Source organism: Lagenorhynchus albirostris, chromosome 18 (assembly GCF_949774975.1).
Source record: "Lagenorhynchus albirostris chromosome 18, mLagAlb1.1, whole genome shotgun sequence".
Classification (NCBI taxonomy): Eukaryota; Metazoa; Chordata; class Mammalia; order Artiodactyla; family Delphinidae; genus Lagenorhynchus; species Lagenorhynchus albirostris.
In genome coordinates this window covers 22,702,626-22,724,928 of record NC_083112.1, presented here as the reverse complement: position 1 = coordinate 22,724,928, position 22,303 = coordinate 22,702,626, and the positions used below count along the sequence as shown (strand labels likewise).

The 22,303-nt window shown below is 45.4% G+C and overlaps 1 protein-coding gene across 10 annotated transcripts in view; it reads right to left on the bottom strand.

Annotated features, from left to right (window-relative positions):
* ENOX1 (ecto-NOX disulfide-thiol exchanger 1) overlaps nucleotides 1–22,039 on the bottom strand; it is a 611,047-nt gene extending 589,008 nt beyond the window's left edge. For all 10 annotated transcript variants that reach the window (XM_060129461.1, XM_060129462.1, XM_060129460.1 and 7 more), the window contains exon 1: nucleotides 21,799–22,039. The gene's annotated coding sequence lies outside the window, so the exon portion shown is untranslated. The remainder of the gene's footprint in view (nucleotides 1–21,798) is intronic.
* Between the last annotated feature and the right edge of the window lie 264 nt (nucleotides 22,040–22,303).

The following is a 22,303-nucleotide window of genomic DNA, read 5'->3' as shown; positions in this document are numbered from 1 at the left end:
AGGAGGCTCCACAGCTTTGCACAACCTTCCCTGGCAGGACACCTCAATGTTTACCCTCTCACCACCACGAAAAACACCAATTTAAAACCTGCCTACTGCAGTTTAATAGGCCTAGTGGGTTTTTTTCTCATTTTGCCAAAATGAGGTTGGCAAAAACATAAACAGGGGATGTGATGCCTCACCAGTGTCACTCAGCATCGCAGAAGAAAAAACGGCCCAGGCCCTACCTCTCCCTAATCCCAGCCCCTGCCCTGAAATACCTATGAAAATGTTTTTAAATGTTAAAAAAAAAAAATGAAAATGAGAGAGTTAGAGAAATCCTTGAGATGTTTGTGAAAGAAAACACTGCTGGAACAGAAGGCCTTATATTCCACAAGGAAACATCCTCATAAACCCAGCTGAGAAATGAGCCCACTTTTTAAACGGCACAACCAGGAGCCGGGATAATTACAATAGAAACACTTTATTTCAAATCATGAAAAGAGTTACACTTGATCTTCTTGTTAGCAGGGGCTGTGCAGACAGCAACATTAACTGTGAAATGTAAGGGCAGATAACAGCTGATTTGAAAGGGGATTGTGTAAATCTAGTTAAAGAGCAACTTTAGAAGATTATTTTCAATTACTGAGATAGCATCATGGTTCTCAGGAAAAAAAAATGGAAAGGTTTGTTCTTTACACCACATACAGTGTATGGAATCTAACAAAACCGCCTGCTTTCAAGCAATAATCTCAGCCAGCAGCTAATATGCCTACCTCCACTTTACCCTCCCCTTCTTCAAGTCATTTTCAATTATTTCCAGCACTCACTCAGCTCTGTGAACAAAACGTCATTTCAACCAGAGAAACAGCTTTAAAAAATCCCCTTCAGGACTGATTCACTTTGTTATAAAGCAGAAACTAACACACCATTGTAAAGCAATTATACCCCAATAAAGATGTAAAAAAACAAACAAACAAAAAAAAAAACAAAAAAAAAATCCCCTTCAGGATAATTACTAAAAGCTTTTAGATTTCCGAGTGCCAACTATACATAACCTGGGAGACCTCTAAGCTAGGGTCAGGGTCAGGCAGAAAAAGCATGCCTGTTGGGTTGATGAAGTAGCGTTTGCTTCACCTGTCAGAACATTTAACTGAGCATACCTGGGCCTCGGCCCCCCCCCGCCACTGTCACTTCACCTCAGCTCATACAGAGGAACACGCACAGATTCACACGCCGACCAAAATGCAAGAAGCCACATCTCTAGCTACCTGAGAGAACCCTGTCAAGTGAAATCCCCACTTGTCATTTTCTTTAACATGGCTTGTGTAGAGGGTGCTAACGATTTACTTAGAAAAAAAAAAAAAAGAAAACGTAAATAGCCAACAAAGAACCTAGTGTAAAGGAGAAATGTCAAACCAGGAAGCAGAAAGCCCTGTACCTTCGGGACTCTGTCATAGACAAGCTATGTGACACTCCAAGCCTCATCTCCCCGTTCTTGCACTTGCCATGTGTCCCCAGCGCTCCAGCCACTTCACACTACTCTCCCTGGACATAACTGTGTTCTGCTGTGCCTCTGCGTCTCCCTTTTGAATGACCTTCTCTACCTGGAGAACCGCTTTGGAGCCCAGCTTAATTCTCACCTGTGTGAATGGTACCCCCACTCCCTGGTCACAAGGGATGGTACCTCGCTGTAGGCGCCTCTAACACTATCTGCATCATTATGCCTACGACACAGGATTAGTTATCTATGCCTGCCCGCTTCCTCCTGTAGCCTCCGTGCTCCTCGGGGCAGGGATCATCTCACCTCTGTACATTCAGAACTGTCAGAACACTAGAGAACGTGCAGTAAAAGTTTGTGAAATAAAGAATGGCTCAATGAAGGAATGAATAATGAACTGACGTTACCAAATTTCAGTTTCATCACCTTTAAAGAAGGGATAATAATCGTTACCCAGTTCATTCAGAAGTCATGATGGTCAAAAGATGAGATGGTGCTTTGCACATTGTTAGGTGCTGTACAAATGTACATAATGATGATGATAAAGATGGTAATATTCAAACAAACAGCACAGTGTACAAATACAGTATATCTTCACATACAGTAAAAAAAAAAGTTATTATTCCCCATACCTACCACATGCCTACACTCAACTCAACTTCAATATTCTTTTCTCAGGGAGAGAAATTTAAACTTTAGCAAAAGAGGACACTTCACTGTCCCCCCCAAAAAATGTTCTCCTGACACTAAAACTAAATATCTGAAACTCAGAGAATCATTAAGGTCTCTCTACATGTGCTTCTCCTTCCATTAATTAACCACAGTTTTCTGCACGGATGTGTGACTAGACTCCACTCTGTGACGGCCACTGAATACTGCAGATCGCACCTGCATGCTGTCACCTCAAATGCAAAACCGCAAACGGAACTAAAGGATCTTGGGAGGGGCCAACAGCAGAATGACGATCTCACACTTCAGCTGTAGGTAACTGAGGACTATATGCTGAATGTTTCTCTTCAAATACCTCTGTTCTTCCTAACCAAAATACTCTCTTGTCACAAAAAGAGAAGGAATTCTCTCACTTGATTAAGACCGGCTGCTGTAACAGTAAGAAATCCGAAAGCTGTTCTACTGGCTTGAGGAAGCACAGTGTCCTCTCCTCACTCAAGCCAAAGCACCATGTCCCCTGCGGGCCTGGGACAATGGGGCATTGTCACTGCTATAGCTCAGCTGTAGAAGGATCCGCTTTGGTACACTGATGTCTCAAAACCCATATGCTCACAACTGTTCCCTTAGTTTATATGTCATGATTATTTCAAGGTGAGAAAAGACTCTAAAATGACATTCATGTCCCAACGTTCCCCTCGCTCAGAAGAACTAAACACATGTAGTTTCTGAACGTGTAGACATATTCAAGGTCAAGCTATGACTAGTCAAAATCCTGCAAAAGAGTCAAACGAATCTGATCGTTGGCTAGACGGCTGGGAACGGAAAGTCCTCACTCTACGGAGGAAAAAGCCTATCCCAGCTGAAAGCGATCATAAGCGAATTGGCCCATCAACTGCCCAGCCACAGCTGTATCCCCCGCTCTGCTCACCCGAAGAGATTCATGCTCTCCTGGTGCCAAAATAAATGTCTCTCTTAAAAAAAAAATTGCCCAATTGAAAATAACTCTCTAATCTGCATCCTTTCAATAGAACTGAAGTGCACTTCACCAACACAGAGCACAGGCATCTTGAATTAGCAGAGAACTATTTTTAACACATGAAGGATAAGATATGAAATTAGTTTCACAGGGAATGAGAACCTTGGAGATTATTTACTTTGCCTTAATTACTTTGACTCACCATTAATTTAGCTTTCCTAGGGTACTAAATATTTCACGCTAAGATTTGGAGACTAAAGAGACAGGAGCACAGATTTGGAGCAACTGAAAGTCTGCAACAGCATCTTCTACAGGCATGGATCCCCCCGTTGGGCACTGAAGGCCATTCACGGTGTGCCACTCAATGACACTTTCAGTGGCTGTTTCTGTTGTTTTTCACCCTGGGACCAGGAGTGTTGGGAGCCAAGAAGTTTTCGCCATTAGAAGATGGCCGACACCCTGCTTCTCTTCCTGATTTATGAGATAGAAGTTCGCGCCTAAAATGAAAGCCCGCGCACGCAGCACCAATGATGATTAGCCAAGTACTTCCCTCATTCTGAATCCCGCCCCCCTTTCTCTGCAGTGTATAAATACAGCTACCGCAGCAATAAAAGTTTGAGGCTTGATCAGGATTCTGTCTTGCCTCCGTTCTTTCGCGTCTCCTGCCCTTCCCCCTTTTTTCAACCCCCACAGGTTCCTCCTCGGACTCACGAGGATTTGTCCTGCTGGTCGGGACTCCCGGGGACGCCCGGGGCCGTACACACAGGAGCTCTGCCCTGAAGGATGCAGGGAGCCAAACTTTCTTCAGCTTCTGTTTAACAACTCGGCCAATAACATCACTAGGGCTCACAGCTACTCACGGCGACTGCCAAATAGGGCAGCCACAACTGCCTGCAGCCAAGGAGAGAAGAGTTTGGGCTACACGCTTCAGGAAGCTTTTAATGATCAGTGCAACTGGGCAATGGAGTTGATTCCCAGGAAAGATGACAAAGGAGCTACTCTAGCAGATATTCTATAATGGCTTCATTAGAGCATCAGTGGGAGAGGACGCACTCAGCTCCCACCAAAGCACTAACGATGAGTGGGGCCTACCACGTATATCTGGGCACTCGCCAAAGCCTTACACGCTCCCCCGTGGCTCTGAATCACCTTGTCCACTGGCAGACATCACAGGCACGGGCTGTGCTCGGCAGCAGACGAGAGCCTGAGGACAGCAACTCGCGGGTTCCCATGCGCAAGAAGAGACTCGCTGGGGCCACTCAACCTGGTGGTGCTCCCCGACTCCATGCGGTATTCGGCAGTGAGTTGGGGGGCATCCGACAGAGACTCAGAGAGCTGGAGCCCTCCTTTTGACCCACGATCCAAACAACTCTTCCTTATTCTAAATGTCAGAAGAACTGACCCTGTCTTAGGTAATTCCATTCCTGTGAGTTTAAGCCATTACTTTTCTCCACGAAGCATGCTATATACCCTAACGTTCTCTTTTCCCGTATAAATGTATTTGCACCCTGGTACCGTTGTGCTTCATTTGTAAGTTTCCCTTTTTCTTCTTCTTCTTGATGAGGATATTATTTGACTGCATCGAGCCATATCCTTCTAGTGTTCCGAACCCAAATCAACAACATAGCAGCCGAGTTCACACATCTCCAAAACTCCGCCACTTCTCTACTCGGTGATAAAATGCTGTCATGGAAATATGTTTCTGTGACAAACATATCTAATTTAACAATAATAATTTCTATTCCTTTAGCCTATGCATAGCTTTGGAACATGCTCACGTATTTCATACATTTTATCTTACCTACTTTTTTCCATCTGGCCCCTTTCTACATGTCTCATGCTCATGAAACTCCCACCTTGCAGTCACTTCCTACAGGGAAGCCTGTCCTCTTTGTCACTGTTGACGCAACTTCTTTGCTTTCTGGGTCACACACCTCATTTGGGCCATTCGCACTTTCGGTCCCTTTTATCATTTACAATTCTCAGGTGAATCTCTTCGATGCCATATCTTAATACTAGACATTATATTCCTTCTTTTGCATCACCAGAAAAAACAAAGCATGTCACTACTAATCATTTCTACTGGGGAGACAAGGAGCATCACAGAACACAATGTGGTGGAGGACAGGGTTCAAAATTCCTGCCTCTTCCACTTACCAGCTATGACAGTGGACCAGTTACTCAATCTTTTTGAGCCTTGGTTTCCTCTTATTATTGGCATAAGAAAAGGTTGCCATGAGGATCAAACAGGATGGCATCTGAAACTGTGCCTGAAAATACTCAAAAGATGCTAACTGTAATTCTCCTGCTAGGTTTCCACTCACACACCATTCTCATGCACACTAACAAATGCTATCCCAGCAAATAGCATCTCACTGCCATTGGGTCCCTGAAAGTGTGTCTTCCCATGAGCTTCCCCACTCGCTTCCTCCAAAGAATGACCAAGGTACACAAGGTCCTACCATCCAAGAGACCACTGATTTCCAAGTTAGCTTTTTCCTACTAAGTTCAACCGCAAGAAGTTCAGATGTACTACAGTTGCAAGTGCAGGGTAAATGTATGAATGACCATCCTCTGCCAGCATTTCCAATCATGTCTGGCCTGTCTTCATATCACACTGAGATGTGAGATAGACAGTGACGGGGTGAATGCAGAGCACGTGCCAATGGCAGCCAAAGAGCCCATCCCTGAGCCATCGCCCATCAAGCACTAGACTTGCAGCTGGTAGAATGCATTCCTCTCCATCCTTTTCTCTTTGCCTTCCTGGTGAAACATTTTACACCACAGAAGCTCTGATTAACCTTAAACTCTGTCACGTCAAATGTGTCTTGCTCAGAGAAATTGTGACATCTGAAATTCTGCTGTAAGTCTGAAGTCTCCACTTAAAGATTCAAAAGCTAAAAAGTAAAAAATTAAAAACTCCCAACAGGCAGTTGAAGGATTTCAATGTATAACTGGCAAAAGGGTGGTCTTATAGCTTAGATAGCTTATGGCTATAAACTGTAAAATGGGCATACCCTTTGAACCGGCAATTCTTCTAATAAGAATCTACCCAAATGAGATTATTGCACAAGTGTAAAATGATGTACCTACAAGCATGCTTTGAGCTGTAATGATTTCTAGATTGAAAAACTGGAGACAAATGTCTATCAGTAAGCCTAGAATAAAATCTGACAGCCTCCTCAACAAGCTGTTTCCCTTCTTTTCTACCAGTACTCTGAGTTTCCTATACATGAAGTCCAGAAGGGTTAGCATGAACTCCTACCCAAATCTGAAGCAATCAGAGCATTGCCCTAGTCACGTTTTTTTAACTAATTAATTAATTTATTGGGCTGCGACATGGGGGAATCTTTAGCTGCCGCATGCATGTGGAATCTAGTTCCCTGACCAGGGATCGAACCCGGGCCCCTTGCACTGGGAGTGCGAAGTCTTAACCACTGGACCACCAGGGAAGTCCCTGCCCTGGTCATTTAACCTAAAATGGTCCAAGTAGAAGGAAGCAAGGATTTTTTTTTTTTAATGATTTGTTTGTTTGATGATTAAGTGAAGCTCTCTTTCTCTGGACAGTGAATGGGCCCCTAGGACCACAGCTATTTTGCCACCATGAGGAGCATAAAAAAGAGCAGGAAAGAGAAAATTATAAAGAAATCCTAAATCCCAACTAAATCATGCCTGAAGACCCTACCTACTGGATTTTTCAGTATGTTCCTATTATCTAAGCTAGTTTGCCCTGGGATTTGCATTACTTACAATGAAAAGCATCTAATACAACTATTCGGTCATTAAAAAGATGAGATATAGGGCCTCCCTGGTGGCGCAGTGGTTGAGAGTCCGCCTGCCGATGCAGGGGACATGGGTTCGTGCCCCAGTCCGGGAAGATCCCACATGCCGCAGAGCGGCTGGGCCCGTGAGCCATGGCCGCAGAGCCTGCACGTCCGGAGTACTCCACAACGGGAGAGGCCACAACAGTGAGAGGCCCGCGTACCGCAAAAAAAAAAAAAAAAAAAAAAAAGATGAGATATATTTGTTGACATGGAAAGATGCCCAGAACATGTCATTAGAACAACATAGCAGATTACAGAATAGGATGTACAGCAAAATTCCATTTATTTAGAATTTTATCTGTATCTTGTGTGTGTACGTACATGTGTATATGTAATACATATGTGTGTGTGTATACATATATATATATTTATATGTATACACACACACAGACAGAGAAAGACAGACAGAGACAGAGAGATATTCCTGGAAGAATTTTACTAAAATGTCAGCAATGGTTAACTGTATTATTTCCGAAGAATTTTCCTTTCCTTTTTGTATTCTTGTATAGTGTTTGCTCTTGTACAACAACATGCATTTTGGGGGGAGGGGCCGCAGAAAAATCAAGCTTTAAACAAAGCTGGCTATTTACTGATTCTGTTTCCCTCTAGTGTGAAATAAGTGGACGGCTTTGCCTCATATCCCTCTCCAAACTGAAGGGTTCCAAGGGGGGAAAAAAAAAATTGAAGATGCTACCCTGGCACTCAAAATATTATTTCATTATAAAATTCCATGACAAAGCAATGAAACTGCTTTAAGATCTGAATTTGTACATGCTGAAAAAGAAACACAGCCAGAGGTGCCTAAGTGTCTTTCTAGAAGAGTGGAAATGATATTAATCAAAAGGAAACATCTTCTTAAAGAAGCTGAGCACTTCATTTTCCGAAAAGGGAAAGCGGCAGGGGCGGGAGGGCGGGAGGTGGAGAGAGGGTAACACACGTGACAGTGAGCACAGAAAGTACCCAGGGGCGGCTGGTGTGGGGTGCTACCATGCTGACATGCAGAGGGTTCAGCCCTTCGCTGCTGCTGGACACCCATACCCTTTGCTCATGCGGAAGACCTCCCACCCCAAAACCTACCCCCACTCCTCAGCAGTGGAGGACGATTACAGTCACTTTAAATCACTTCAAGCCAACTAGAAAACTGGATGCTCTCTGTGAGCTTTTTCAGTTCTAAAGGTATAATTTAACCAAACATATTACATAAATTGTTGGGAGGACGAGGATTATCTGAAAGGTCCAAACACCACTAGGATAGAAAGATCTGAGCGGCTTAGACTTGGCTCGAAGTGACATCTCTGAGAGGAAGAACTGGGCTAGAAAAACGTACCAAAGGCAAATGGGAAACAGAAGTCAAAGACAAAAACCTTGATCTGTTTATTGGTGATTTTTACTACAGCTTGTAGGATTTTCTGACAATAAAGTCTCAGAAACTCTGGCTCTAAAATCAGTTAAGTGAAGTAAACATCTCTTTGAAGTAGCAGGAATCTTGTAGATATAAGGTGACTCCAAAAATACTAGGATGGTTTGTTTCAGAAGTTAATTTCCTGCACGTGTTTCTTTTACAATAAATTACTATACTGTACCTACACTGTATTTCATGTAATGCCATGGCTCACAGTCAGTCACCATTTAATTCTGGGAGAGTCCCAATACTCCACGAAAGGAAAGAATCAAAGATAAACACCACCCATAAAATTGTCTATATTACACATCTGCCTTTGGGATCAAGTTAAAGATACATCTCTGGAAAGCATCCCTCCCACTCAAAATCACAAGCATGCCCTAGGTTATCCATCTGTCTATTCTGTGTCTCGTTCTACTTCATCCCACTTGGATGGACTGTTGGCCGCCTTCAACCTGAAAGGGCATCAGAATGAGAAAGAAGACACTGAGTGGTTCTCACACCTCAGTTCCAGTAAGAAACCCCTTAGGGACCCTCTTCAGTCCTTCTGCATCAGTATCTTGAGGTGGGCTTAAGAAGCTGTACTTTTAACAAGCAACCTACATAGATCTAAACAGGGTACGGATCACCCTTTGGGGAAGAGTGACGTAGGTTATTACAAGGTGACCAAATCCCTTAACAGATCATCAAACCCGATTAGATGACTTTCCTTGGATCATTCCATCCTTCTCCACATCTATGGTCACTACTCTTGCCCCTTGTCCAGGAGGTCATTACCACCACCTCTCCCTGGAGTTGACCCCAGTTTCCAAGTTGGTTGTCTTGCTTCCGCTCTTGCCCTCTCCGATTCCTTCTCCAGAAACTTGCCAGAAAGGTCTTCCACACTACAAATCCCACCACGTGACTCCCCCCGAAACCCTTCAATAACTGCTTCGTGGGTAGGGATTTCCACTCCTGGTGATGAAAATGTTTCAGAATAGACACAGGTGGCAACTGCACAACACTGTGAATATACTAAATGCCACTGAATTGTTCACCTTAAAATGGTTCACCTTATGTTGTATAAGTTTCACCCCAATTTAAAGAAAAAGAAAAACAAAACAAAAACTTTTCAATGGCGCCCCACTGCACTTAGGCTAAAATTCAAAGTCCTCAGCCTGGCCTGGTAGGTCTGGCATCATCAGGCCCTAACCTACATCTCAGAGCCTTATTCCAGCCACTGTCACCCTCACTCTCTGCACTCCAGCCGCACTGGCTATCTTCCAGTGACTCTTTCTCACATCTGGGCCTCACACATGGGACCCTCCCCACCACCTTGCCGTGGGATAACCCCAGTCAACCTTCAGGTCTTAATTTATAAATTACTCTCCCATATAGGCCTTCCCTGACCACCTCATGGTATCCTTTCAGAGAAATCTGGTCTCTTCCAAGAACTTATCATGAGCTCCAATTACATAATGATTTTTGTTTTACTTGATAGTTTTTCCAGTAAACTATGGACTCCCAGGAGGACAGGACCAGGGACTTTTGTTCGCTACTGCATTCCCAGAACCTAGTGGGAACCTGAAAACCATAAATACCTACTCATTTGGCACAAAGATTATGCAGCATTCTTTGCTCCAAAAACATTAAATCTCTACTACAAAATGAGTATCGAGCTAGGTCACAATATGATGGGAGATTTAAAATATATATGTTGACATTAATAACCAGATGAGAAAAATCAGAAACTACTTAGGGCCAACTCAACACAGGACGGAGAACACCCGGCAGGCACAGAAAGCAACCTCTCTGCCTGCGACAGCACCTGCTTTGTGTTCCTGGACAGAATCAAGTCCCTGATGCTCAAGGAAATGCCTTTTAAAAACTCTCTCCTTGTGCCACTGCACATCGCTGAGTAATAAGGAAAGAAACGGAGGCTGTACCTTTGCAGAAGGATGCAACTGAACTGGGTAAAAGACCAGGCTTCAGATGGAGGTCAGGAGAAACCGCGGGCTGCCCTCACATAGGCACCACTTTCTTGAAGGAAAGTGCATAGAGTCCAACCCAGGAAGAAAGGACCTTCAACTCAGTCTGTTCTGAGGGATTTTTTTTAAAGGGAAATAGAGGAGAAACTCACATAAGAGCAGGCATAATTGGTATTTTGTTACTAAACAAACTGTTCTTCAGTGATTATAGGTGTGCGAGTGATTTATTCTTTCCAATCTTGCATTTGTATTAACTAGAAGCCTAATTTGTCCAAGAGGCTGAAGTGTGTCTTAATTACTTGCCTTCAAAGCTTATGCCCATTTAAAATAAGCTTATTTCTTTTCCATTGTCAGCTCACCCAGAGCCACCTAATCCTCAGTCCTCCCACCCAGGTCTCAACACTTGGGATCACCGGGCAGAGGAGAGGCCAGCGAGTGGCCCAGCTCCAAGGAGATCCATCTGTGCAAAATCCGGTGCACCAGCCCATAGAACATTCTCCAGCCCTGTTCCCCCTGCAAGGGCAGGAGAACGTCAAGACCTGAGCACATTTACCACCCATGCCATAGGCTATTCTTCTACTTAAGCTCTTTTATATAGTATATAGTATACAAGTATATAAGTATAATTTTACACTTAAACTCTTCTCTCGCCGAAGCTTTGGGCTTTCCCAAGCCCCAGTCCTTAGACCTGGTGGTGAATTTAGAGTAACCCCATGTGTGCTGCAATGCCTGAAGGTACTGCTCCTGACATCTGAGGATGGGGCACCTACCACTGGGTTGTCTGTGCGACCTCTTGGCATCTTAGTCGGAGAGAGCTCGAAAGCCTTCTCCTTGCTCCAACTCCCAGCTCTCTGTGCTTGGCTGGGGACCCCCCGGAGAAGGGACAAAGCTGCCCGATGCGGCCAACTATGGGACCAATATGGGGGCAACCAACAAGACTGCTCTCCGACAGGGGGAGGAGCCTGAACGGAGTCCTTAAGGTAGTGCGCGAGGCCACCACGCCAGCTGGCCACCCGCTCGGCTTCCTCTGACGTGGTTTCTAAATCTGCTTTAGCCTCGAAGGTGCTCCTGGAGTCCTATTCCCTTCTTCCCAAAGCACCCTTATTAACGTTCTTACCAATGGTTTTGCTAGAGAACCACGTACACTTCTATAGGAGATGAGGTGGAGAAGCCTGATAACACATTTAGAAAGCACACTTGTGCAGGGAAGTGAAGTGCTGGCTCAACCAAATCCTTAGGGAGCAGAGGTATAACCTGTAAACCAGAGGACGTTCAGGAGTGAGTCATGAGACCAACATGTTAATACGGGCATAAGGATATTACACACGGAGGTAAGGTCAGTAAGAACCACTGGCAGAAACTCAGGTAGAGAGGGTTAGTAAAAAGAGGAGCTCAAGGACAGACTAACAAAGACACTAGGAGAGGTTGCCAAAATGCCGAATAAATTTGACAAAGGGAAATCAGTGCTTGGAAAACCAGAGACTAGGAGGGGATGAATAGTCAGTAAAGGAGGCTCCTGGTGGGAGGAGTGACGTTCTAAATGCAGGTACTTTCTGCACGATTGGAGCTGGCCAGACTTTTGCAGCGGAAGAAGCCAAAATGTCAGAAAGAGGAAAACGTCATCAGAGTGACACCATGCCCACGCTTTCCGGACCTGGGGACTGTCTAACTAGGAAAATAGGAATCTCTTCAAGTATTTTTCACGGAGGAAATTTACGAGAGAGAATTGGTTACTCAGGTGATGGGGGAGCAGAGAGCCTACACGTGACAGTGAGATAATCCAGAGATCAGCAAGGGCAGGTAGCTGCCGCCTTGCCTAGGCTGACAACAGACAACGGAAGGAGGGGCTGCTGCTGGAGTCCACGGGCCAAGGTCACTTATGAGCAGCTAGAACCAGAGGAGGTCTGTCAAGCATGAGTGGTGCTACCGGGGAGGGATTCCCTCCGCCAGGGAACGCCGCGCGAAGCTGGAGGAAAGAAAAAAATACCCTCCCTGGCTTTGCCCTTCTCCTGCTGTCTCCCACGTGCCTTCCACGGGCTGAACACAGCAAGCCCCTGACTCGGAAACCTGGGTGAACAGCCTGCAGGGGTGAGCCTCCGGCGCACGGAGGGGAAGGTGGGGGAAGGCCAGGAAGCCTGGGGCAAGGACCGGGAGTCACAGCGAGCTGTAATAAGCAAGCCTCTTTCCCAACAGATACACTTTTAAAAGGTTTGTTTACTGCCATATAATGGTCGCACAGGAATAAATTAAGTGGAAGCCATACCTGCCGGACTGGCCTATTGACCTTCCTGCTGCGTGCAGGTGACCCTGATCTACTCTGCACAGTCCCCGAGCTGCAAGGGTTGGGCGGGGGTTTATTCTATAGTTAATACCCTTTCTTCAGTTACAATTAATCCAAGACTAGTCTTAAAAAGTGCATTTTTTCCCCCAAAATCCTAGGGGGAAAAAGTTCTTTGAAAAAATTTTAAAATATAAGTATTTAATAGGAGAAAATATACGCATGTACGCCTGGGCCCACACACCCACAAATGAGTACAGGTGAAACTGGGGAAACCTGACCAAGACTGGTGGACCGCAGCGATCCATGTCCTGGTTGCGATGCTGCCCTATAGGTTCGCAAGACATTACCACAGGGGGGAAATGGGTAGAGGGGACACAGGCTCTGACCATGTTATTTCTGACAACTGCACATGAATCTGTAATCATCTCCAAATAAAAAGTTTAATTTAAAAATATCATTAATGTGTGCCTACTCTTCTAAATTAATAAGGCCTCTTCCTGGCCACCGTGTTTCACCCATACTGTCTCCGGTCTGTACACTCACAAGCACAGTGTTTCTACCGTCAGGACTCTGATCTCCCGGTGAAGCAAGGCCCAGTAAACTCTGTGTTGGTCCCCTCTACAACTTCTCAGAATTCCGTCTTCTCTTTGTCATTGGCTCAGTGCTACTTTTGCAGAAATAGGACGGTGCTAGGTTGCTCCTGTTTGATTATTCAGGCTTTGCCTTTCTGACTGCAGACGGAGCCAGGACCTTAGTCTTCATGCACGGGACAATTAGGAGACTGCCTGATCTTATTTCAGATCAGCGAACAAGCCTTAACCTGCTCATTTCATGATTAAGAATTCATTTCAAAACCGCTCTCTTTCTGGTTGCATGCTTCCCTTCTCCCACCCTCCACACCCTTTGATCTTTGGGAGCTGGTGGCCTAAGAACCGGCAGGAGAAACTGCAGAAAAAAGCCTGGCACTTTGACAGACCAAGAGGAAAGAGCCAGCCCACTCCCAGCTACCACTCATTCACTTAGCTAAAATACAGGCTACGGGAGAAGCGGGGAAAACAATAGATAGAAGTGCCTGCTAGGTCTTCCAGAAACTGATGCTGGATGAAAATCCCTTCTTAGCCAAGAGTATGACGGGAAAAAATCACTATTCATCGCAAAATGGACATGCGTTACAGACGTCTCTCCAACTCTCCTCTACCACTCCACGAATCCCGCCAGTAAAATATAACTTTCTTCCCTTAATGATCTGGTGGTAAATTATTTATATGCTTCAGTTTATCTTTCTGTCTTCTTTTATTTATGCCCAGAACTGTACTACTTAACTCTAGAGAGCCTGACCACGATTACAGGCAAGGCAGAGGCGTCTCAGCCCTTTAGGGCGTATCGAGCTGGAGGGACAGCAGGCCGAGCCGCGGGTGGAGGACTGATGTCTCCGTCTTGGGATGAGCTAAATGAGCACACATCTCAGGCCTCTTGGTCCTGCTGACTTTTCCAGCCAGCTTCCCACCCAAATCATTCTTGCATCCTTTCCCCATCTCCAGCCTCCCAGTCACAATCTTCTCGGTTTGTCTAGGCACCGCCACCTCCTAGCTGGTCTCCATGCCCCCAACTCTTCCTCTATCAATCCATTCCCCACACACCTGCCGGCAAGGTCGTTCTCAGCTGCAGATCAAGAGAAACGATGCCCTCACCTTAATTCTTCAGTAGCTCTCTATCACCTGAGACCGGAGTGCCCAAATTTGCCTAATGAAGAAAACCAGTGGGGGCATTATTTTAAAAATAAATGAAGCAGATTCTTCAGTATCTTACGTTGGGTTTCTCCAGAAACAGACCTTGAGACAGAATTTATTTACTTTTTTCCTTTTTTTTTTTTCTTTTGGCCATACTGCGTGGCATGCGGAACTTCCCTAACCAGGGATGGAACCCGGGTCCCCTGCAGTGGAAGCGTGGAGTCTTAACTACTGGACCACCAGGGAAGTCCATGAAAGAATTTCAATGCAAGCTATTCATCTGGGAGGGGATCCTAGGAAGGACTAGTACGGGAAAGGAAGGCAGCCAAGAAAGCCCAGATTATCTAGCAGACGGCCACCATGGGCAACATCATCAGTCTCACTAGGGGATCCTGGGACACGGCGTAGGACACACATCAGTCTCTGCAGCTGATGGGCCAAGATGCTAGGGTGCTGCCACCCAGCTCTCTTCAATCATTGGATGAGGTCCACTCCTGGGGCCATCTAACTTTGCTGCCCTACAGCTGCCCCACATGTGACAGAGAAAGCCCTCAGGTGGAGAACAGTAGGTGCTTGCAGAAGAATTCTGCAGATGTGCGTGGGAGCAGTGAGCATCCGGACATATGAATGTGTCTACTCGACTTGGCGTGTCCCTGAAGAGTCTGATTCGGGGGGCCGGGGTTGGGACCCAGGAATCAGTACTGTGGCAAGAACGGGAAGATTGTGGAACACTGACCCATATCATAAAATTCAAAATCTTTGATGGGTCTTACTAGTTCTTCCATGGTCTGCCCCCTGCCCTGTTCTCCAAACCTCCTCCCCCTTCCCTCCCCGCAGCACAGTCACTTGTAAACCACACTGAATTTGTGCACTTCCTGCAAGTCTTCCCTGCAGGCAGCCTATTCTCTGCTACAAGCAGGAACTGTGCCTTAATAATCTCTATGATCTCCAAAGCCAGATACTATGCCAGTCATATAGTAAATGCGCCATAAATGTTTGTTAAAGAAATCAGCCTAAAAGGAACTAGTATGGTATTACTTACATAGGTTCTGTGGACATAACTATCTTCCCTATCTCTCAAAATAGTAGTAAAATGAAACAAATATCTATTGAGCACCCAATATATGGAAGCCACTCAGGAATCCCTCCAGAAAAGCTCTATAACCTTTGATCAGCATACACCTTAACAGACACTTGCTGCTACAAAACTGTGAATTAAACCCTACAAGCGAGACAAACAATGGAGGTAGTGGTGGAAAGGTGAAGGATGCTTTATGGGGAACTGGAAGCCTGTCAGGCTTTACCCTACCTGGTGATTCTGCCAGGGCTGTCCCCAGAGACACGGTCGCCCTTCACATACTTCACAAAGATGGAGCAGGATGAAAGTCTTATTTCAATGCCACTGATCTCTCAGGATTAAGACTTCTTCCAATCACCAGAAATTTGGTACCTGGGACCTCGATGGTAACTCTGGGCTCTATCCCTTAAATGCACAACAGCTTCCGTGGTTTTCAAGCTACTCAAGGTGCTCTCTTACAAACCAAAGAAGAGGTCTGGACAGTCGGAGTCACTAAAGACCTCATCGGCGGCTTTTCTCCCCGTCTGGGTTGTTAACCACAGCGCCCTGGCCACACTCCAGTCTGGATAATTACACTGGGGGAACAGATTTCACCCTCCAGCTCCAGCTAAATAAAGTATTCCTTCGGCCCAGCTGCCGTTACCTTTGTTATGCTGCTGTGGGCTATTAAAGTGCTCTTCTGTACTTAGGATGGCTGTATTTGTGCAAAATCAATACCCTTGATATAATTTTCTACACCAACAAGAAGTATATTCCAAAATATCACCGGCTAAGTTAGTTGTTTTGACATGTTTTTATACACGGCCAGAAACAATTAGAAAAGTACAATCATTTCTCCTCCATTTCCCCAACTTTTGCTATTCATGCAGATACAGACTGAAATATTTGCAGCATCACATAAAGGAGGCGGCAGGTGCATACTCCACAAAATACACACTAAGTGTCTACCACGTGGCAGGCTCTGTTGCGGGTACTGTTGTAAGGGTCATGGGTTATGTTCTCAGCATAAACTTGAAATTTTTCCAAAGGGAATAATTCAATTTAATTCTTCCTCTGCTGCTACGTTTCTGAGAATCTGAATATATCAGCTTTACTTAAAATCTATCATATACAAGTCTCCCAATCAAATACTATTTCCATCTACTCTTTAAAAAAAAAAAAAGAATCTACAGGACCTTAAACTCAATGTGTATGTGGGTGGGTGTGGAAGTATATGTGTGTCTAAGAGTGAGAAAATATGCTTTCTTGGCCAGCCTGAAGGGCAGCAAATGGGATGCTGCTTGGATAAATATTTATTTGTTTGCTTGTTTAGCAATCATCCTATTTGTGTGGGTGAGAGTTTGCAGGTTATAATAGCAGAAGCTGACATAAGGGAATGGAAAACGCAAATATCTCTTGTTTAAACCTCTTTACTGTATGAAAAAAATACAAATCAGGCCCTTTGGTGCTCTATCGTTAGGATGAAAACCATGAAAAGGAAAAGAATGCAAACACATACGCATACATATTCTCTTGAACATGAAGAGAGGAGAGGGAAGTTCATTAAATTTCAAGATTCCAGTGGAATAAATTAAATGTATGAAGTACAGGATATTTAACATCATGCCACGCAAAGAGAAATGGTTCTGAATTTTTAAAAATAATAATAACCTTAAAATTCAGATTAATCCTAGGGGATCCAAAGCAAGCACTTGTCCTGAACAAACTACAACCAGACTGTGAAAAATGATTTTAAAAATCAGTGACGTTCACTTGAAATCTGCGAAATTATTATTCTGCTTGGAAATCCTTCGAGCTAGAACAAGTTAACAGCAGACTTCTAAAACTAGGTTAAACATGCTGTAAATCAATTTATTTCCCCTACGAATCTGCTACAGTGCATGCTTTTCTGGTGAAAATGGCTCTGCAATGGTACTTAATACTGTCACTACACTGTTTCTCCAACCAGTCCAATCCAAGTTCCTCTTCCAGTTGAGGTGTATTAAAGTTCAATGACTACCTTTGTCATAAATAATAAATAACAGAATACAGATTCTTTAAAATAGCATAAGGAACCTCAAAATGTATCACACATGCAACACATTGCCTAAGTTTAGAAAAAAGCCTTAATAATGCACATGTGATCCAAGTTCGCCATCCAGTACTCCATTCATTATCATTTCAGAGTTCAGAGGCAATCTGCACTATTGCCATCTCTCACAGATAGATGAGTTGTCCTCCACAAGCAGGCTTCAGGTAACACCTTTGGCAAGACAGCTTTGATAAAAGACTGAAACGAAGATTATGCAGCTACACAGTCTGTCCCATGTACTCTATTTTTTTTTAATTTTTATTTTATATTGGTGCATAGGTGATTAACGATGTTGTGTTACTTTCAGGTGAATCACAGCAAAGTGATTCAGTTATACCTATACATGTATCTATTCTTTTTCAAATTCTTTTCTTATTTAGGTTATTACAAAATATTGAGCAGCGTTCCCTGTGCTATACAGTAGGTCCTTGTTGGTTATCTGCTTTAAATATAGCAGTGTGTACATGTCAATCCCAAACTCCCAATCTATCCACCCTGCCACCCTTCACCCCTGGTAACCATAAATTCGTTCTCTGTGAGTCTGTTTCTGTTTTGTAAATAAGTTCGTTTGTATCTTTTTTTTTTTTTTTTGAGCCCGGATCACTAGATCAACAGTACATCTAAACAGTATGTCTATCACGTTACAGACAGACCACAAGACGTGATTAATTAGCTGTAATGGTTAAACTCTTGCAGGTATACAAGCTGACCAACACAATCCTCAATCTCATCCCCATTTAAAATTCATTTAGAGAATAATAGATCATTAAAGGTTGTCCAAAGATGTAAACAATTACCAAAGCAAGGGACTGGGCTTCCCCAGTTTGAGGAAAGAGGTGGAAAGTCACAGGACTTTCCGTGACTGAGGGCTGAATACACAATACATCTAAAACCATAATGTAGCCTGGTGTCAACACTGAATTTTGACTCCCAAATATTACTGTATTTTCTAAGTATCTTTATTAGGATAAAAATCTTGGTTACAAATTCTGTGTAAAGAACAAAGAAAGAATAATTTGAGGGAGGAAACAGGAGAAAATTTTTCAAGTGTGACCCAAGGCAAGACATCCTGGAGATGACTCTGTAACCAGGCTCAAATCACAACACCTAACTGTGCCTCAGTGTCCCTTAAAACTAAAGGGTTAGGCCAAAGCATCAGTCTCTAACTCCCTCCTGGCAGTAAAATCCAGTCACCTATTTAGGTATCACAGAGAACTCAAGTTTTTGTAAAATCCTAAGAGCATCTAACGGCAGCAGAAAATGTGCTTACGGTGCTTAATGACTATGAAGGGAAGAATGAGAAGGGTCTAAACAATCCTCCCAGGCTTGCATTTTTCAGTTTATACTATCGGCTTAGGGGGGCAACTGAAATTAGATGCTTCATTTCATCCCACAATACCAATATAATTATTATAATAAAAATTTTAAATGTACATTTTAAAAACATCCCCAAAAGGAAACCACTTCACTTTCCTCAAATGAAAGTTAGTAGATCATCATTTGGAGGGTTGCGATGCTTGAGCCACAGTTATGAGTGTCAGGACGTGGAAGCAGCTGTCACTGCTTTGTTTTTCATTCACAGTAGGTGGTTGCCAAGCAACAAAATACTATTGTCTGTTTCCATGATCTACGGGCCAATTTTACTGGTGATAATGCTTTCCACAGTTTAAAACAGGGCCACCATTTGGACAACGAGAAATGAGAAAAAATTCTAAGGATGACAATAACATATATATAACTAAACACACTGAATGTACCCCCAAATTATGTGTATAAATATATAGCTGTGTGCTGATATACATACATACATTTTGCGTGTGTGTGTGTGTGACTATATATATTTTTGTTCTACCTACCTCCAACCCATCTCAATTTGATAGGCCAAAAACTAGAATCTAAATCCCTGAGGGCAAATCAAAGCATGACCTGGAGATATGAAAACACAGTAAGAATTATTTTCTCAACAATAGCAATAATTACCAATTTGCCAGATGTATCAAATTTTGTCCTTTGAATACAAAGTTCTTCAGTCAGAAAAGTAATTCTACTTATATAAAAATAATAAATGGAAAGCCTTTACTGTCTACTTTGGAATCATCAAACATATTTAATATGTCGTTTTACTTCAAATCATCTGCTACCACTGCGTACAAAGATAATAATTCAAGTGGGAATAGTCTGCTTTTCTTTACACCCAAGAATCTTAACATATATTCACTTTTTAAATAATTGAACTGTGCTCCCTGGAATAGCCTCATGTGATTCCCCACTTTGTTTTGATATTGGTCCCTAGGGAATAACAGTCATGCTATGTTGCTCTTGCATATTTCACTAGCTTACAAATAAAATAATGCACAGTGTACTCACTATAAAGTTGTCAACATTAGCTTGCATCAGTTGCTGTTTGTTTTCCACTGACAAGGCTTCTAAAGATAAGAATTACAATATTCTTAGATGTACAGACACAACATCAAAACAGCCTGAAGGAATTAAAGCTGGAAAGTGCTAGAGGCAATCATGCTTTGAAATGAAGAGAAATCAGTGTCACTTACGCACACACATATATTTCTGCAAAGACCCTAAATAATGCCAGAACAGTCTTTGGATTTTATGCAATGCTCATCCGTCTCCCTTCACAATACCCCAAAGCACTTTAACTATTTAGTGCATCCCTCTAAAGGAACCTTTGAAATTCACTTTTTGAAATTCATTACCACTTGCAAATCGATATGTCGCAAGAAACTGGAATAAGCAAAACCCATTACGTGGATTGACATTATTACTATAAAATATATCAAAAGGGCAACGTTAGCAAGACAGAAACAAAGTGTGTTAAATAATGAACTGAATACTAGTCAAAATTACTTTTCCGGACAGAGCCATCTTCAGCAAAACGCTCCCGGGAGCGCCCATCCGGGTTTCTCCTTCACGTCTCCCCCCACACATGACCCACTTCCTTCTCCCTCAGCTTCTCAAGGTTGCTCACCTGTGTCTGGCCCTCACCAAAAAACAATTTCCTTCTCACTTTCTCCACCCTCTTCATAACCATTAGGCACCCATTACTTTCTCCAAACTACCGGACTCAAATCTGCAGCCCAGTTTGCCACGAACCTCCCCATAAGCACTTGTTTCCCTCATCCTTCTAGATCTGCTTTAAAAATCGCCACCACCGAGCAAATACAATATTAATAAAAATAAGGTTACAAGCCAGTTTTGTCTTTTAATGTCACAGCAGCAAAATGCTGAGAAAAAAACAGAAAAGGAGAAAAGCAGGAGCGCATTTGGAGGAAGGCGGGTGAGAGCGTAGTTATACACAATGGGACGAGAGGATCCAACCGAGCCCCGCTTCCCCACCTGTCGACCCCAACTTCCCCCATGTGCGCGCCGCGGGATGACAACCACAACACTCCAAACCACCCCCCCGGAAAGGAGGCGGGGTTACGCCTTCAGCCAATCAGGACCCGCAAGCCCCAGGTGTCCAACCTATGGGGTGGCCGTGGCAGTGCAGGGGGAGGACGTGGGGTGGTCGGGGAGGGGCGGCGTCCGTGGGAGGCGCGCACGTGTGGAGTCCGGAGAAGAGGGGAGGCGGCAGGCGTCCGGCTACCGAGGCGTAGGCTCTGCACCCTGGCAGCCGCCGAGTCCTGCTGCCCAATGCCTCTCTTGCCTCGGGCTGGACCGGGCCTCCCGCCGAGGAAAACCAGTCCACTGTGTCTGAGTTCCCCGAGTAAGGGGACAGTCACAAATAACAACAATAGTACCTAGTTCAGACAAGGCGGGGAGGAAAGTTTCCGGCCCGCACCCAGAGGAGTCCGCCACGGCTGGGAGAAGGGATGCAGGGCGGGAGGGTGACAACCGGGAAAGAAGAGAGCAGTGGGAGGGCTGCGCGAGCAGGACGCGGACCCGGGTGCGGTTCAGGGGGCGGCGGGCAGCGGGGTGCGCTGTCCAAGGTGCACGGGAGGTGGTAGGCGCGCGGCGGGCGCGGAGCCCGCAGCCAACACTAGCTGGCGGCGCGGGGGAGAGCTGAGAATAGCTGTCTGGGGCGCCAGGCGCCCCCAGGCTCGTAAAAGTCACCCGGCTGGAGCTGAGGTGGAGCTGAGGTAGGGAGGGGAAGGGCGCGGGGGCCTGCGGTGAAGCCCCCACGCTCCCCTGCCCCCCTCCCTACCGGCCTCACCGCTAGCTCCATTCCCCTCCCCCCGAGCCCACTCCCCTCCGAGCCTCTGTCCTGGGGCCGCGGCGGCGGCAGCGGCGGCGGCGGGACCGCGGAACCCTCGCTCCGAGCCCGGACGCCCCGGGGATGCTGCGGGCCCCGGAGCAGCTTACCTGGGGCTGCGGTACCGGTAGCGAAGGCAGCCAGCCGCGCGGACTCGGGCGCGGCGCGGCTCCTCCTCGCCTCGGCGTCCTCCTTCTCCGCTTCTCCCCGGACTCGGTCCAGGGCACGGAGCTCTGAGACCGCGCCGGGCTGCAGCTACCTTTCCCACCGCCGCCTCGGCCGCGCTACCGCAGACAGAGGACGCCCAGTGGCGGCTGGAAGCCTGTGTGAGTAGCGGCGCCGGAGAGAGTGGGATCTGCTGAGAGGCGCTGGAGACTCCGCGGCTCAGGGCGCGCGGCCGTGCGCACGCGCGCCGGCGAGTGTGAGTGTGTGTGTGTGTGTGTGTGTGTGAGCGAGCGTGCGCGCGCGCGCCCACGGGAAGGGGGAGTCGCGAGGGGAGAGGGAGAGAGGCCGAGAGACACTCGCAGGGACCGAGGCGAAATTCTTCGCCCTCGGAAATCCGTAAACCAGGGAAAAGAGGATCGAACGTGCGTGTGGCCCGGGGGAGCTGCCCGC